This window comes from Protopterus annectens, chromosome 16.part0 (genome assembly GCF_019279795.1).
Source record: "Protopterus annectens isolate FY-2018-M chromosome 16.part0, PAN1.0, whole genome shotgun sequence".
NCBI classification, from domain to species: domain Eukaryota; kingdom Metazoa; phylum Chordata; order Ceratodontiformes; family Protopteridae; genus Protopterus; species Protopterus annectens.
The window spans coordinates 367,996,993-368,015,348 of record NC_056750.1 but is presented as its reverse complement, the minus strand read 5'-3'; the positions used below and the strand labels follow the sequence as shown (position 1 = coordinate 368,015,348).

Genomic DNA, 18,356 nt, shown 5'->3' with positions numbered 1-18,356 from the left:
AGAATCACTGTCAGAAGGGGTAGGATTCTTTGCAGTAGTAGCCTTAATGCCTTTTGGTCCTTGAGAAATGGACTCTGGATCCGCAGTAGGAATATTGAAAAGGAATTTGAGAGAGTCAGGTACTCTATAGCACCTGTCAGGTTTCCTGGGAGCTAGAGGCAAAGTATCCAGGGTAAGGCTGGATTCCAAGAAAACATCTACAATCTCCAGAACAGGAGAGATCGCTAGAGGCCTGTGCAGAGGCAGGTATTCCCTGAGTCTCTTTTTGGACTGACAGTAGTCCTGGCTTTCCCAGTGGAAATTCTCCCCAAGGGTATGCAGGGTTTCACCAAAAGAAAAATCTTCTGGAGGGGAAGCAGAGGGAATGGAATCCTCTGCATCAGAATCCTCATAGGTAGATAAGGGTATGTCCTGGTAGTCAGAAGGAACAGCGACATCAGATTTCTGATCAGAAGAAAAATCAGTTCTAGGTCTCTCTGAAGCGGAAGGCTGACTTCCCCTAATTATGGCAATAAAGTCTTCAGCCATTCTAATCATTTGTTTGTGAGGCCGGTGGGCCTGAGAATGCGCTCTGGTTGGTTTCCTAGGCATAGTCCGAACTTTAAGCCTGAGAAATTCAGTATTTTTGGCTTGAAACGAAGTCGTTGGTTTAATATGAAAATCGGTAGGCCTGAATACACCCTCAGAAGCCGGTGCCTGCACAGCGGCTCTGGACCCATCTAAGGTAGAGACATCCGCAGATTCCATAGTCGAAGAAGCATCCCGCAGCATACTGGACTCCGAATGGGTCTCGGTAGAGGCCTGCTGCGAATCTGTAGAAGTGGGTATCAGGGGCTGCGAAAGAGCCTCATTGAGTACTGGTGGACTGGTGACTAGCTTACCGGTAATGTCGGCAGTTTTGGACCTATGCGGTCTGTCTCTGTCTTTATCCTTAACGTTTTTTCGGAAGATCAGTAGTCGGATGGCTTACCGACACCATTTTGGAGTACAGAGATCGAGAGCAAAAGTATTTAGCTACAAAAATTGCCCGACAATGGACAGTTCGGGCATTGAACAAAGCACAAAACAGACCGCGAGGGACGTTGCGGTCTGGGCCTAAACAGGTGACGCAGTAAGAATGAAAATCTCTAGGAGGTACTTACTTTCCACAGGCAAGACAATTATTAATTTTTTCTGACATCGGTTAGAGCAAGAAAAAAGGATCCCCAACGGGGTACTTATCTTTTAGAAGACTTCAGGTCTGAAACTCAAATGAAAATTTCAGGAGTCGGCTGACTGGCACTTGCAAACTGCTTCTGCTTCTGGCACCGCACAGCAAGAAAGAATGATGTAATGGCTTCAGATGCATGTTTTATACCCTTGACGACCTGATGTCATGGAAGAAGTGACAGCATCCAATGCAGAAATCCCAAGACTCAAATTCAGGCTGTCTGAGGGCTACATGCAGGCAGATAATCCAAATGAGATGACTGCAACAGTGAAATATGAAGAATGTACAGTTGTGTACCTACCATAAATGTAGATGTTCGAGTGTATTCACTGTTGCAGTCATTACACTTGGGTTATCCTTCTGGCAGGCTACCCACAGTCAGCCTGAATTCCAAAGTCCTGGTCCGGCGTCGGTTGCTGTCGCCTCTTCCCTGACGTCAGTGCGCCAGGGGTATATAAGATGCAGCCGATGCCATTTTCTTCAGTTTTTCTTGCCCCAGATGTCAGGTGCCCCCCAAAAGGGTAGGCTAAAAATATTGCTTATAAAAAAGCATGCACTAACATAAACATTACCTTCATCTACAAGCAAATACACCACATAGGTTGTGTAGAATAGAGAAGTACAGTTAAGTCCCAGCAAAGAAAGGGGGATGGTGGGTGGGTAACCTGGACTGCAACAGTGAATACACTTGAACATCTACATTTATGGTAGGTACACAACTGTACTATGTTCATCGTGTTTCACTGTTGCAGTCATTACACTTGGGTTGAATCCCAAAGCTGAGGTTGGGTGGCTGGGTCTAATTAGAATTAGGAGTGGCTATGACGCCCTGCAGAACTGCAGTGGCAAAGCCTGCTCTGGATTTTGAGTAAAGTGGTAAGTGGTAAGTGGTAGTGCTTTGTAAACGTGTACACCGAGGTCCAAGTTGCAGCCTCCAAAATATACTGGTGAAAAAACCACCCTTGCAGGTCCAGCGCCTTTAAACTCCTGGATTCAGATAGATGTGTACAAAGTTCTTTATAATCCACAGGTTATGTTGTAAACAAGAACGCCAATGAATGAAAAAACCCAAATTGAAATTTTATTAAGCTTAAAAACAAGCTTTTCGTCGGCGCTCTATTTAGCCCAGTGTACGGTCTTGTCCGGCAAGACTGATAGGAAACTACAGGAACAGGTATACGAGCACTTAAATGCCATCAGGAAGGGGAAGGTCGACAATGCTCTGGCCAAACGTATATTAGATAACCCAGGCCACGAATTTTCATTTACAGTGATCGATAAGCTAAATCAAGAGTTTATGGGGGGGGGCCCGATTCTTTAAGACTAGAATGCAAGGAGTTGATGTGGCAACTTAAGTTGGAAGCTTACCATTTACCTGGACTTAACAGTATGCTTTCCATCAGCTGCTTTCTCAAATTGAGAAGCCTAGTGACTTAATGCCATCTGGGAACATATTTTTGGGTCTCACCATTTTTCATTATATTTGTGTTCACCATTTATTGTTTATATCAATTTTTATATTAACACTTGTGGGAATTTTTTTCCACTTTTATACTTATTTTTAACATATATTATAATTTTTCTTGTGGTTACTGACACATTTTATCATTTGTATTTATATATAATTATGGTGGCTTTAAAATTCAATATTTGGAGCATTATAGGTTTACCAGCATTGATGGCAGGTATGAGTAGTAGATACCAAATTGTTGAATATTTTGGCCACTAATTAGTTAAAATTTTCTAAGTGTAATTATGTGCCTTTTAAAGGGGAGCCGCTAGGGGGCGCATCTGAGTTGAGTAGTGATGTATTTATAGTGAGACCAATGTGTGGTGCAGTTTGTTTTCTGAGGAAGTTGGTGCAGAGCGCCGACGAAAAGCTTGTTTTTAAGCTTAATAAAATTTCAATTTGGGTTTTTTCATTCATTGGCGTTCTTGTTTACAACATAACCTGTGGATTATAAAGAACTTTGTACACCTCTATCTGAATCCAGGAGTTTAAAGGCGCTGGACCTGCAAGGGTGGTTTTTTCACCAGTCTGTTTTTTGAATTTTTAGAAACCTCCAAAATATCCTTGGTTGGTGGTACTCCTCTGGGGAAGGCTGCTGAAGTGGCTGCTGCTATGGTTGAATGTGGCCTAATGCCCTTAGGCACTGATTTGCCATGTTGTGAATAGCAGAAACAAATGCAGTGGCCTATCCATTTTGAAATAGTCTGCTTTGAGATAGCCTTTCCTTGTGATCCTGCAGCATATGCCACTAAAAGTTGCTCAATTTTTCTGAAAGCTTTAGTTTTCTCCAAGTAGAAGCGTAGCTGTCTGTGTATATCCAAAGAATGCAGAAGTCTCTCCCCCTTATTCTGTGGGTTTGGATAAAAAGTAGGCAAATTAATGGTTTGCTTAAAGGACCACTACGGGAAAATGATGAAGAAAACATATATTTTTTTATCTTGCCATGGTTTACTACACCTCCCAAAGCTGCCTTCAGCAAAATAAGTACTCATTCCTAATTTTATTTTGTTTTTACTCTTGTCTCCCCTCATGGGGGCAGACATGGTGATTCCTTTGGAAAGCTAAATCTGTCCTATAATGCAGACTGTGAGGACAAATAGCCCTACCATTTGTTGTCAGACTAGACTTCCATTCACTTACAATGGAACTCCTGAAAAAAACTGCCAAGTTTGAGAGTTTGCAGCTCATGTGCCATTGACCGGTATGCGCTGAGTTTTACAAATGTTGTTCCTACTGACGTACTACACATTCACTGAAAGAAACTTGCAAAAGTGTCAACAAATTACTGAGATAAAGACTTTTCACAAGAAGCAGTTTTGCAAGTTTCATTTCCTGGCCAGGTTACTCCTCCCATCTCCCCTCCTTCAGTGGGCTACAGTCTCATATTTCCAGCTTTGCTGGATTCAACTAATCAGCTTTGCATGACAATAGAAATAAAAAAATAGCCTGGTGTGCCCCTAAAACTGTTCCCTTGTATGTCTCTTCACTTCTGAATAGCAATTCCCAAGAATAAAAAAAAAAAGCAAACTCATCAGTCCAGAGTTTAGGCTAGTCTATCCATTTTTTTAAATGTGCACAGTAAAATATTCAACTTGTAATGCATTTTGGCTGCTGACATGGTTATCTTTACATAGTTATTCTCTTATAGTATAACCTGAACTTATGGTATTTAATGATAAATTTTACAATTCTCAGTTTCTTAACAATGACCTCCCAAGCCTCTGATGTGACCTAGTACTTTCTTACTATTGCTTTATGTAGTTTGTCTTAGTTGTATACTTGTAGTGCATTTCTCATCCTCTCAGCAACAGACTCCTGGAGAAGCATATACTTTTATTGAAAGAGTACCGGCAGCTGTAGCAGTGATACCACACTCCAAAACAATGCACTCATAGTACTGACAAACACAAGGGAATGTACATGTCTGAATCAAGCAGTGATGAAATTGCTAGGGACTTCACTGAGCAAAATTTTACTCTTAATTTCTCCATTTCATAATGCATAACATTCGCACCACACTTACAAAGGCACACCTCCACCTTCCACAAACACAGCAACCCACACCCACACAACTGCTACCCTTCAGTTATTGCAAGCCAAGGATAATACTTTTTAATAAGGATACCTACCAGACAAGTCTGCATAGTGCACTTGGTCTACCTGCATCATCGCAGCTCGCCCCCCCCCCCCCCAGCAAATGCAACATTGCCAGATAAAGCCACTGCTACGGTCCAGTTTCTCCCTACAGTTATTGCAAGCCAAGAATAAAGTACAGCTGTGTACTCTTACCATAAATGTTGATGTTCGAGTATGTTCACTGTTACAGTCATTACTGTAGGGTTCTTCCTGCTGGCAGCAGCCCTAGATCGGCCAGAGTCCCAAAGTCGGGTCCGACGTCAGCTGAAGTCGCTCCTGCCCTGACGTCAGTGCGCCAGGGGTATAGAGACCTCAGCCGACGCCATTTTCCCCAGTTTTTCTTGCCCCAGATGTCAGGTGCCCAAAAATAAAAGCCAACAGCTTAATCAAAAAGAATAAGCAAACATAAACCAGAACATTCCCAAATATCACCAGCAAAAATACCTCGGAGAAAAAAGAAATGTCAAGGAGACACAGACAGCACTCAAAGAACAACAAAAGAGGGGACAGGAGGGAGGGTAACCCAGACTGTAACAGTGAACATACTCGAACATCTACATTTATGGTAAGAGTACACAACTGTACTATGTTCTTCCTGGTTCACTGTTACAGTCATTACTGTAGGGTTGAATCCCAAAGCTAAGAAAGGGTGGATGGAGAAGGAACAGAAGGGGTGGCCACAAAACCCTGCAGGACTGCAGAGGCAAAACCTGCCCTAGATTTATTACAGAGAGGGAGATTGTAGTGCTTACAAAAATTATGCACAGAACTCCAAGTTGCAGCTTCTAAGATCTCCTTGGTAGGAACTCCACTGAGAAAAGCTGCCGAAGTGGCAGTAGCTCTGGTAGAATGTGTTCTGACATTAACAGGAACAGGCTTACCATGATGAGAGTAACAGAACTTGATGCAGTGGGCAATCCACTTAGAAATAGTCTGCTTAGTGATTGCTCTCCCCTGTGAGGTAGAAGCATAAGCCACAAACAATTGGTCCGATTTCCTGAAAATCTTGGTCCTGTCCAGGTAAAAACTAAGCTGCCTGTGTATATCTAAAGAATGCAAAATACTTTCCTCTTCACTTTGAGGATTAGGATAAAAGATAGGCAAATGAATAGTCTGATTCAAGGCTACTTTCGAAACCACCTTAGGCATAAAGGTGGGATTAGTCCTCAGGGACACCCTGTCCTGATGAAAAATAATAAAGGATTCTACAGCCATGAAAGCTTGCAATTCCGAAATTCTTCTGGCAGAGGTAATGGCTAAAAGAAATGCAGTTTTCCATGATAAAAACTTTAAATCTGTGGAAGCTGCAGGTTCAAAAGGAGATAAAGTTAACTTTTCCAAAACAAAGTCGAGATCCCAAGTGGGAACTGATGCTCTTAAAGGAAGCCTTATATTCTTCGCCCCTCTCATATATTGCTTAAGTAACGGATGAGAAAAGATTGGGGGAATCCGTATTGTAATGTGCAGAAATAGCAGAAGCATGAATTTTGATAGATGAAAAAGATAGGCCCTTATGTAACATCTCTGTTAGGTATTGTAAAATCAGAGGAATGTTTGGAACTGCAGAATCAAAACCCTGGGCCTGAGTCCAGGAGCAAAATCTTTTCCATTTACCTGCATAAGATTTCCTGGTGCTGGGCCGTCTAGCTTCAAGAATTACGTCCAGTACCTGTTTGGTAAGGGTAGAACAGTTTAAAGACCCTGGATCCGCCAGGCTGCTAGATTCAGAGTTTTGACATGGCTGTGCAGGATCTGGCTGTCTCGTTGAGGCAGTAGATGTGGAAGTTGTAGCAAAATCCAGGGTGGACACTGAGCCAGGTTCATCAGGGAGGAATACCAGAATTGCCGAGGCCAGATGGGAGCCAGTAAAATCATTCGCGGTCTGTCCTGTTTGATTTGCAGAAGTACCCGAGGAAGAAGAGGCAAAGGAGGAAAAGCATATACTGAGAGGTGCTTCCAACTGAATGAAAGAGCATCCACTTTCCATGCTAGCTTGTGGTAGGTCCTCGTGCAGCATGTTTGAAGTTGATGGTTTTGGGGAGATGCAAAAAGATCTATGTCCGGGCACCCCCACGCCTCCATTATCATCCTGAATATCCGAACATCCAACATCCATTCGTGTGGATCCAAGAGAGTTCTGCTTAGACTGTCCGCCAGAGTGTTGTCCTTTCCTGGCAGGAATTGAGCTAGTAAGTCCACCTTGTTGGCTAGTGCTGTGTTCCACAGAGCCAAACTGCACAGAGGGTAAGAATGAGAGCCTCCCTGCTTGTTTATATACCACATCACCGTAGTGTTGTCCGTCTTTATCAGTAATTGCCCTGGTAGAATAAGATCTTTGAAGGCTGTCAGGGCATTCTGTACAACTAGCATCTCCTTCAAATTTATGTGCAGATGCATTTGGTCCTCTGCCCAGGCACCCTGAAGACATTTCCCTTGCATGTGGGCTCCCCATGCATGATCCGAAGCATCCATTGTTATGACTTGATTGGCTGGAATGGTACAGAAAGGCCTCCCCTTGTTTTGGAGACAGGCCTCGGCTCACCAAAGAAACTCCTGCCGGAGACAAGGCAAAATTGCGATCACTGTTTCCAGACTGTGGCAATGCTGAGACCATACACTCTTGAGGTACCACTGTATCTTCCACATATGCAGCCTTGCATATGGTATTAACAGAATGCAGAATGCCATGTAACCCAGAGCCTGCAGAACTTTTCTTGCAGACAGCTGACTCATTAAAGCCAGATTTTTGAAATAAGAAGCCAGTTGCACTTTTTTGTCTGGTGTCAAATAAGCGATCTGGGTTGTAGTGCTCAGAAGCGCACCCAGGAAAGTAATTTGCTGCGTGGGCACCAGGTTCGATTTCTTTAGGTTCACCGTGAACCCTAGGCACAAGAGAAGATGCTGCACAAATGTTAGATGCTGAAGTAAAGTCTCCTTGTCATCCGCTTGAATGAGACAATCGTCCAGATAAGGGTATATTTGAATTCCCTTCTGTCTGCAAAATGCCATTACTGGTGCCAGGCACTTTGTAAAGACCCTGGGTGCAGTAGATAAGCCAAAGGGCAGCACAGAGAACTGGTAATGCCTTGAGCCCGCTTTGAATCTCAGGTACCTTCTGCACTCTTGCCATATGGGAATATGCAGGTAAGCCTCCTTCAAGTCCAAAGTCACCATCCAAGTGTTCTTGCTCAGCATAGGCAGCAGCAGCTGCTGCAGAGTGAGCATCTTGAATTTTGGAATTTCTAGGAAGGTGTTCAATACTGAAAGGTCCAGGATTGGTCTCCATGCATTTTCCTTCCTGGGAACCAGGAAAAGTCTTGAATAAAACCCCTGCCCCATTTCTGAATCTGGTACCAAACCTATGGCCCTCATATCCATGAGGGACCGAACTTGCCGTTGTGCCTCTGCCCATTGATGCTTCTCAGATCTGGCCATCCATTTGATCTTGGCAAGGTATGGAAATGAAACCTGTAACCACTTGAAACTATGTCAAGAACCCATTTGTCTTGGGTTATGCGGCTCCAATTGTGATAAAAAAGAGAGATTTTTCCTCCCAAAGGCGCATCCAGGAGGGATGCCCCTGGAGCTAGTAAGGGAGAGTCATAATGACTGTTTCCTGTAAGGTTGTGACCCTATCTTCCCTGCCCTTGGGAGAGGGGGCACTCCACTGCTTATTTCTGAAAGGGGGCTGTGCCTGACCCCTACCTCTAGAAAGCCTGTATCTGCCCCTCTGAGGTCTGTCCGAGCTCGGAAAGGACCAAGGTTTAGCTGGCCAATTCCTGCTAAATCCAGGGGGTTGTACCTGTAGAAAATCTTTAACCGTCTGCATAGATGTGGCTTTGTCTTCCATTTTCTTCAATACTTCCTCAGCTTTGGCCCCAAACAAAACATTGTGTTGCAAAGGGGCATCTAAAAGCTTTGCTTTAACCTGCTCAGGCAAACTTTGCTCCTTTAACCAAGCGTGCCTTCTAATAACTGCGCCAGTTGCTGCAGCCCTGCAAGAAGCCTCCAAAGAATCAAAACCACAGTGCAGGGTATGTTTACCCACCTGCTCAGTAGCATGCAATAAATCCTGTAATTCCTTATTGTCTGCACCACCAGAAAAGTACAGTTTTGTACCTACCATAAATGTAGATGTTCGAGTGCTCATACAGCTGCAGTCATAACAGATGGGTTATCCTGCCGTCAGGCGGGTCCTCGGTCGGCCGAATTCCAAAGTCTAGGTCCGGCGTCGGTTGTCGTCGCTTCTTCCCTGACGTCAGTGTGGCAGGGGTATAAAAGAGGCAGCCGACGCCATTTTCTTCAGTTTTTCTTGCCCCAGATGCCAGGTGCCCCCAGAAGGAAGGCAAACAATGTTATGCAAAGATGCAATGTTGATAAATCAAAAACAGTAGTTGCAAGCAAATACACCATAAAAGAATACCCCTAAAAGGTTATATGAAAAGTGTTTGTCATAAGGCCTGTCCTAAGAGGGGATGGAGGGAGGGAAACCTGGACTGCAGCTGTATGAGCACTCGAACATCTACATTTATGGTAGGTACAAAACAGTACTATGTTCATCGTGCATACAGCTGCAGTCATAACAGATGGGTAGAATCCCAAAGCTAAGTAAGGGTGGTAGGCACTAAGTGGAAGTAGGAGGGGCTAGGATGCCCTGCAGGACTGCTGTGGCAAAGCCCGCTCTAGTTTTTGAGTAAAGTGGGAGGTGATAGTGCTTGGAGAAAGTGTGCACTGTATTCCAGGTGGCTGCTTCCAAAATGTCCTTGGTAGGGACCCCCTGAGGAAGGCTGCAGAGGTAGCTGTGGCTCTGGTGGGGTGGGATCTGATGCATGCAGGCACAGTTTTTCCATGAAATGAGTAACAAAAACGTATGCAGTGGGCTATCCATTTTGAAACTGTCTGTTTGGAAATAGCCTTTCCTTGAGTGCCTACAGCATAGCACACAGAGTTGCTCAGATTTCCTGAATGGCTTTGTTCTGTCCAAGTAGTAACGAAGTTGTCTGTGAATGTCCAAAGAATGTAGTAGTCTCTCCAATTTGTTTTGTGGATTAGGATAAAAGGTAGGTAAGTGGATAGTCTGATTCAAAGCTACACTGGATACTACCTTTGGCATAAAGGTAGGATTGGTTCGTAAGGAAACTCTGTCCTGATGGAAAATGATGAATTGTTGCACAGCCATGAGGGCCTGTAGCTCCGAAACCCTGCATGCTGAGGTGATAGCCAGAAGAAAGGCTGTTTTCCATGACAAGTACTGTAACTCTGTTGAAGAAGCTGGCACGAAGGGAGGAAGGGTCAGCTTTTCCAATACGTAGTTGAGGTCCCAAGCAGGGACTGGTGGTTTCCTTGGGGGTTTCAAATTCTTTGCCCCTCTGAGGAACTGCCTTAAGAGAGGGTGAGAGAATAATGGAGGATCTGTGTTGTATTGTGCAGAAATGGCTGAAGCGTGGATCTTGACGGAGGAGAAGGAAAGTCCATTGTTTAACATCTCAGCTAGGTACTGTAAAATTTGAGGTATATTTATTACCCAAGGATTCTGTCCCTGTTCTTGATTCCAGGCACAAAATCGTTTCCATTTGGCGGAGTAAGCCTTTCTAGTAGAAGGTCTTCTGGTCTCCAAGATGACATCCTGCACCTCCTTGGAGAGAAGAAACTGTTGGGAAATCAAGGAATTCTCCATGCAGCTAGATTTAGAGTTTTGAGATGGCTGTGAAGGGTTTTGTAGTTGTGCTGGGACAACAGAAGAGGGACTAGAGGTAGGATCCATGGTGGGGAATGTGTCAGGCTCCTCAGGAGCGGATACCAGTGTTGTCTTGGCCCGTCTGGAGCGATGAGAATCATTTTCGGCATCTCTGCTCTGGCATTTAATAGAACTTTGGGCAGCAGAGGAAGAGGCGGGAAGGCACAGACTGTCAATGTTGCCCAATTGAAGGAAAGTGCGTCCACTTTCCAGGCCTGTGGATGATAGATCCTTGAACAAAATGTTTTCAACTGGCAATTTCTGTGGGTAGCAAAGAGATCTATGTCTGGCTGTCCCCATGCCTGAGTTATCTTTGTGAAAAGTTGAGGATGCAACTTCCATTCGTGTGGATCTGTCATATTTCTGCTTAGGTTGTCTGCTAGTGTGTTTTCCTTCCCTGGCAGGAATTGTGCCTGCAGTTGAATTTGCAATTCCAGTGCTGTGTTCCATAGGGTCATGGCTTGCCTGCACAGGGGGTATGAATGAGTTCCCCCGTTTGTTTATGTACCACATCACTGTGGTGTTGTCTGTCCTTATCAATAGCTGGCCTAGATGCAGTAGGTCTTTGAAGGTCATAATAGCCTTTTGCATGGCTAGCATTTCCTTTTGGTTGATGTGAAGGTGCTAGGCGTAGTCTGAGGCGTCTGTTGTGATGATTTGAGTTGCTTGAGGTACACAGAAAGGAAGACCTGTGTTTCTTTGGCAAGCTTGAGTCCACCACAAAAATTCCTTTTGAAGGCATGGAATGAGTGGGATAATTGTTTCCAAGCTGTGGCTGTGTTGAGACCATACGTTTTTCAGGTACCATTGAAGTTTCCTCATATGCAGCTTTGCACATAGGATTAGTAGGATGCAAGACGCCATGAATACCAGAGCCTGCAGGATTTACCTTGCAGTTAGCCTGGTGTAAGTTGCCATTTTTCTGAAGTATTGAGACAGTTGCCCTTGCTTGTCTGGCGTGAGGTAGGCCATCTGGGTGGTTGTATCCAAGCTGGCACCCTGGAAAATTATTTGTTGAGAGGGTATTAGTTTTGATTTCTTTTTGTTGACTGTGTATCCCAGGAAGTTCAACAGTTTTATTGCAAACACCAGGTGCTGCAGTAGTATGTCCTTGCTGTCCGCTTGGATCAGGCAGTCGTCCAGATATGGGTAGATTTGTATCCCTTGTAGTCTGCAGAAGGCGATTACTGATGCCAGGCATTTCGTAAACACTCTGGGCACAGTAGATAAGCCAAAGGGCAATGCAGAGAATTGGTAATGGGTTGAACCTGCAAGAAATCTGAGGTATCTTCTGCAATCTTGTCTGATAGGGACATGCAGGTATGCCTCCTTGAGGTCCAATGTTACCAGCCAAGACTCCTTGCCCAGCATGGGAAGAAGCTGCTGTAATGTGAGCATCTTAAATTTTGGCACCTGTACATATGTGTTTAGGATGGATAGGTCTAAGATAGGTCTCCAATCTGTCTTTCCTTGGTACCAGGAATAGTCTGGAATAAAACCCTTGACCTTGTTCTTTTGCAGGTACCTCTTTAATTGCTTTCATGTCCATGAGAGCTGAAACTTGTTTTTGTGCCTCTGCCCTTTGATTTTGTGGCAGGTTTGGCATGCCTCTCATTTTTGGAAGGGTGTGAAAGTGGAACCTGTAGCCTCTGTCTATAATGTCCAGAATCCATTTGTCTTTTGTAACAATATGCCAATTTTTTGAGAATAATGTCAGTTTTCCGCCCAAAGGTGCTGCCATTAAAGCTTTGCTTGGCAGGTGTAGGGGGAAGTCATTGTGTCCGTTTTCTAAAGACTGTGATCTATCTTCTCCACCTCTTGGGGTTGGTGCTTGCCACTGTCTGGCTCTGTAAGATCCTTGAGGTTGCCCTCTGCCCCTTGGGCGCCTGTATCTGCCCCTTTGAGGTCTGTCCGTGGCTGGAAAGGACCAATTTTCTGAAGGCCAGTTTCTGCTGAAACGTGGAGGCTGTACCTGCAGGAAATCTTTCACTGTTTGCATTGATTTCGCTTTTTCCTCCATTTTCTTTAGCACCTCCTCAGCTTTAACACCAAACAATACATCTTTTTAAAGAGGTGCATCTAATAATTTAGCTTTGACATGATCTGCTAAGGTTTGCTCTGAGCCAAGCATGCCTACGTATAACAGACCCCGTAACAGCAGCTCTACATGAGGCCTCTAAAGCATCAAAACCACGCTGCAAGGTATGTTTACCCACTTGCTCTGCACCATGCAACAAATCCTGCAACTCTTAAATCTGGTTGTTCTGGTTGTGTCATCTTGCTTTTCAGCTGAGATATCAAAAACTGTTGATACTTTAACATATGGAACTGACAGTTTAATGCCCTCCTGGTTAAAGTGGCCGAGGTGTACACCTTTTTCCCCCACCTTTCTAAAGCTCTGGAATCTCTCTCTGAAGGTAATGGATTTTTAGCAGTAGAGGCCTTAATTCCCTTGGGACCCTGTGAAATTGTTTCTGGGTCAGCAGTATGGCTTTTATATAGGAACTGGTGAGAATCAGGAACCCGGTAATACCTGTCTGGTTTAACAGGAGCTGGAGGCAAAGAATCAGGATTAAGGCTGGCTTCTGTGTACACATCATCCAATATATCTAAAACAGGAGGGATAGCCAGAGGCCTATGCTGGGGTAGCAGAAGAAATTCCCTGAGCCTTTTCTTGGAATCTGAGTAATCTTGGCCTTCCCAGTGAAAGTGTTCCCTCAATGTATGCAGGGTTTCCCCAAAAGAGAAGTCCTCGGGGGGGGGGGGGGGGGAGACCGAGGGAATAGACTCCCTCTGCATCAGAGTCTTCGAATGGAGAATAGGCATAATCCTGGTCCTCAGATAGTTCTGAGGTAATAGAAGCTTGATTTGAGGAAGGGTGGTCTTCCTCTAATCTGGGCCTTTTGTCAGAGAGGGGTTGAGAACCCCTGATAAGAGTAATCAAATCCTCAACCATTTTAAGCATCTGTTTTTTAGGCATGGTGCTTTGAGAGGGGGTCTGAGGAACCTGTTTTTTGGTTTTCCTGGCTGCTTTAGATTTAGTGAAGGCTTTAATGGAGAAGGAGGAAGGCCTGAAGACCCCCTTGAGAAATGGCAGGCCTGTCTAAATTCTGAGTTTCTCCGCCAGGAGTGGTGTCGGGATCTGTAGTAGGAATGGGGGCCCGAGGAGCCTGCGACCTCGGGTACTGAAGACACCGGTAATGCATTGTCATCGGTACTCAGGGGCTGCGTAGGCACCTCGCTGAGTACCGGAGAACCGGTAGTCGGCCTTAGCGTGGTTTCAGTAGGTGGTGCAGACCTCATATGTCGGTCCTTATCTTTGCGTTTTTTGCTCAAAACTGGAGTCGGGGTATCCGACGACATAATATAATTAAATTTTTTGCCAAAAAAGTGAAGGGCGAACTCTGCCCGACGCTTAATAGTGCGCTTATTGAATCTAGCACAAAAACGGCAGGCCGAGACGTCGTGGTCTGGGCCCTAAGCAAGGTATACAGAAAGAGTGGAAATCCTTATGCAGTATTTGCTTCCCACATGAAATGCAATTATTAACTTTATCTGACATCGGTCTGAGGCAAGAAAAGTTTCCCCAACGGGGTACTTATCCTAGGGATGTCAGTGATGGGTGGGATAAGAGTATCCAATCTAGAGTTGATTGATGTTTGGTTCTCTTGTCTGTTCTTGTGAGGGGAAGTGATGAGTTGGGTTAGGCCATGTAGGTTAATATGGGAGAGTGGCTTATGAATGGAACAGTTTTGCCAGTCAGTATTAAAGTCTCCTAATACTATGCTTTCCTGGGGGAGGGAGTTAGATATCCATTCTAGGAGTTTTTCTGTAATGGGGATATTGTTGCCCGGAGGGATGTAGCACCCTATGATGTTGATGCGTTTATTATCATTAAGTTTTAGTTTTGTTAGAGTGTGTTCAACTTTATGAGGTCTAGGGTTGTTATGTCTACTTTCTCAAGGATGATGTGAGATTTATGCACTACAGCAACACCCCCCCTTTTTTTACCTATTCTATCACTACGAATTATATTGTAACCTGGTGGAGTGATTTCAATGTTGTGGTTGCCTGGTTTAAGCCAAGTCTCTGTTAGCATGACTATTTCAGGTTGATAAAAGGAGAGTAGTGCATGAAGGTTGTGGACTTTGTTTAGTATACTTAACATTTTAAATTTAAAATGAGGAGCGTGGATTTGTCTCGGTGGAGTAGGGTATCATTCGGGTTGGGGCTCCTAGATTTTCTGGGCCTGGGTTTGGGTGTATATCACCGCAGCTAATGAGTTAGGTTCTGAGGTAAAAATAGAGTTTGAGTAGTTTGTTTAGGGTCTTAAAGTTCTTTATAGTTGTTTGAGACTGGTAGTGTGATGGCTGTGATCTGTGTGCATAATGGTGAATAAAGAAGGTTTGGTAGTGATGTGGGACTAGTTGAGTGAAAGGGTGTGTTGTAATAATGTCAGTGGAAGTAGTTTTTCTTGGTATATGGATAAAAGTAAGTTGTTTTTGGTGGTTGGTGACAGAAGTTAGCAGTGGGAGTGTGGGTACACCTAGGAGCAATAGTAAGAGGTGTATGTATGTGGGTTTGGGTAGTTTGGGCATGGTTTGGTCATGAGTGAGAGATCTGCTTGGGATGGGGTGGGTGTGGTGGATGATGAGAGGTGTTGTTTGTGATTGTAAGGTAGTTAGATGGAAGACTGTGCTTTACAGGATATGGAATAGTGGAAGAAAAGGAAATGGGTACAGGGGTGGGGCAGATTCAGTGATTGGTGGTTAGCATGATGGACGTGGCTAAGTTCAGTTGAAATGTAGCACTAGTGGGGGCGGGTGGGAATAGGAAGCAGGGAGGGGAGCGGAGTGAGCCCGAGCACAGCGGGGCTAACACTAACTCCAATTATATCAATGGGCTTACTTGTTTCTTTTCTTTGTACACCAAATGTATCATTCCACTTGTTTCTGTTTACACCAAATGTGTCTGTTTGGCTGTATTGTACTAGTTTAATTTACTTATACTGATGCAGTCACACTGAAAAAGGTCTGGGGAAGCTTCCTCACCACAAGCAGGCCAAAAGATAACTTTCAAAAGGGCGCTGCTCAGGGAGACCCACTAATATAGACTAGTTAATGTGCATGGGGGAGGAGGAAGTTAGAGGAGGGAGATACAAAATGGGGGAAGGTATAACCAGAAAAAGCCGGTAGACATCTGTCCCGCCCCCTCACAGAAGACTGCAAAGGAAAGTAATCAGCATAAGAAGTGGAAGCCTTGGAGCTGTAATGTAAGTGTAAGCAAGGAAGAGGTCGAAGAAGGAAATTAGGAGTGTAAGCAGTTAGTTGCAGAAACACTACTTTAAGGCCTTGGTGGGCAAGTAATACAAAGGAAGGTAAATCTATCTGGGGGACAAAATACACCAAGTAAATGGTACTTAACTTACAAGTATTCAGTGTGGAGGCAGATCTATTTGGGACGAGATACAGCAAGTATATTGTTAAGTTATGACACCCAGTGGCAATAGACAAAGCTATAGTTGCCTGGGGGGGGGGGGCTTGCAGGTGTGCATGCCGGCCAAAACAATGTTTAAAAAATAATTAGTAAAAGTAACAAATGTGCTGTAAAAGGAAATGTAAATAGCCAGTCACAATGTTTAAAACATAATTGTTAAGGACCACATCTGCCTAATAACAAGAACTGTAAATATCCAGCCACCTATACAGACTTGTCTGGTAGGTATCCTTATTTAAAAGTGTTATTCTTGGCTTGCAATAACTGTAGGGAGAAACCAGACCGTAGCAGTGGTTTTATCTGGCAATGTTGCAGTTGCTAGGGGGGGGGGGGGCCCAAGCTGCGATGATGCGCTATGCAAACTTGTCTGGTAAGTATCTTTAATAAAAAGTGTTATTCTTGGCTTGCAATAACGGTAGGGAGAAACCGGACCATAGCAGTGGTTTTATCTGGCAATGTTGCAGTTGCTGGGGGGGGGGACCCGAGCTGCGATGATGTGCTATGCAGACTTGTCTGGTAGGTAAATTTATTAAAAAGTGTTATTCTTGGCTTGCAATAACTGTAGGGAGAAACTGGACCATAGCAGTGGTTTTATCTGGCAATGTTGCAGTTGCTGGGGGTGTGGGGTGGGGGGAGCTGCGATGATGCAGGTAGACCAAGTGTGCTATGCACCCTTGTCGGGTAGGTATCTTTATTAAAAAGTGCTATTCTTGGCTTGCAATAACTGTAAACCGGACTGTAGCAGTGGTTTTATCTGGCAATGTTGCAGTTGCTGGGGGTGTGGGGAGCTGCGATGATGCAGGTAGACCAAGTGTGCTATGCACCCTTGTCGGGTAGGTATCTTTATTAAAAAGTGCTATTCTTGGCTTGCAATAACTGTAAACCGGACTGTAGCAGTGGTTTTATCTGGCAATGTTGCAGTTGCTGGGGCAGAGCTGCAATGATGCAGGCAGACCAAGTGCACTATGCAGACTTGTCTGATAGGTATCCTTATTAAATAGTGTTGTTCTTGGCTTGCAATAACTGAAGGGAGAAACCGTAGCAGTTGTGTGGGTGGGGGTTGCTGTGTTTGTGGAAGGTGGAGATGTCCTTTGTAAGTGTGGTGCGAATGTTATGCATTATGAAATGGAGAAATTAAGAGCAAAATTTTGCTCAGTGAAGTCCCTAGCAATTTCATCACTGCTTGATTCAGACATGTAGATTCCCCTTGTGTTTGTCAGTACTATGTTTGAGTGCATTGTTTTGGAGTGTGGTATCACTGCTACAGCTGCTGGTACTCTTTCTATACAAGTATATGCTTCTCCAGGAGTCTGTTGCGGAGAGGATGAGAAACACACTACAAATATACAACTCAGACAAACTACATAAAGCAATAGTAAGAAAGTACTATGTCACATCAGAGGCTTGGGAGGTCATTGTTAAGAAACTGAGAATTGTTGTAAAATTTATCATTAAATACCATAAGTTCAGGTTATACTATAAGAGAATAACTATGTAAAGATAACCATGTCAGCAGCCAAAATGCATTACAAGTTGAATATTTTACTGTGCACATTTTAAAAAATGGATAGACTAGCTTAAACTCTGGACTGATGAGTTTGCTTTTTTTTATTCTTGGGAATTGCTATTCAGAAGTGAAGAGACATACAAGGGAACAGTTTTAGTGGAACACCAGGCTATTTTTTTATTTCTACTGTCATGCAAAGCTAACTAAATAGTTGAATCTAGCAAAGCTGGAAATGTGAGACTGTAGCCCACTGAAGGAGGGGAGATGGGAGGAGTAACCTGGCCAAGAAATGAAACTTGCAAAACTGCTCCTTGTGGAAAGTCTTTTTTATCTCAGTAATTTGTTGACACTTTTGCAAGTTTCTTTCAGTGAATGTGTAGTACATCAGTAGGAACAACATTTGTAAAACTCAGCGCATACCAGTCAATGACACATGAGCTGCAGACTCTCAAAAGTACAGTTTTGTACCTACCATAAATATAGATGTTCGAGTGCTAATACAGCTGCAGTAATCACAGATGGGTTTTCAGCCGTCAGGCGGTCCCTCGGTTGGCCGAATTCCAAAGTCTTGGTCCGGCGTCGGTTGTCGTCGCTTACTCTTCTGACGTCAGTAAGGCCAGAGTATATAAGACACAGCCGACGCCATGTTCTTCAGTCTTTCTTGCCCCAGATGTTAGGTGCCCCCAAAAGGAAGGCAATACATAAATAAGGCTTATCTACATATGCAGGCAATGCAATGTAATGCAAAATCAGTGTAAGC

At 44.1% G+C, this 18,356-nt stretch overlaps 1 protein-coding gene across 1 annotated transcript in view; it reads right to left on the bottom strand.

The window, feature by feature from the left end:
• Nucleotides 1–18,356, bottom strand: part of WDR5 (WD repeat domain 5) — a 1,892,625-nt gene that overhangs the window by 42,038 nt on the left and 1,832,231 nt on the right. The window lies entirely within an intron of this gene.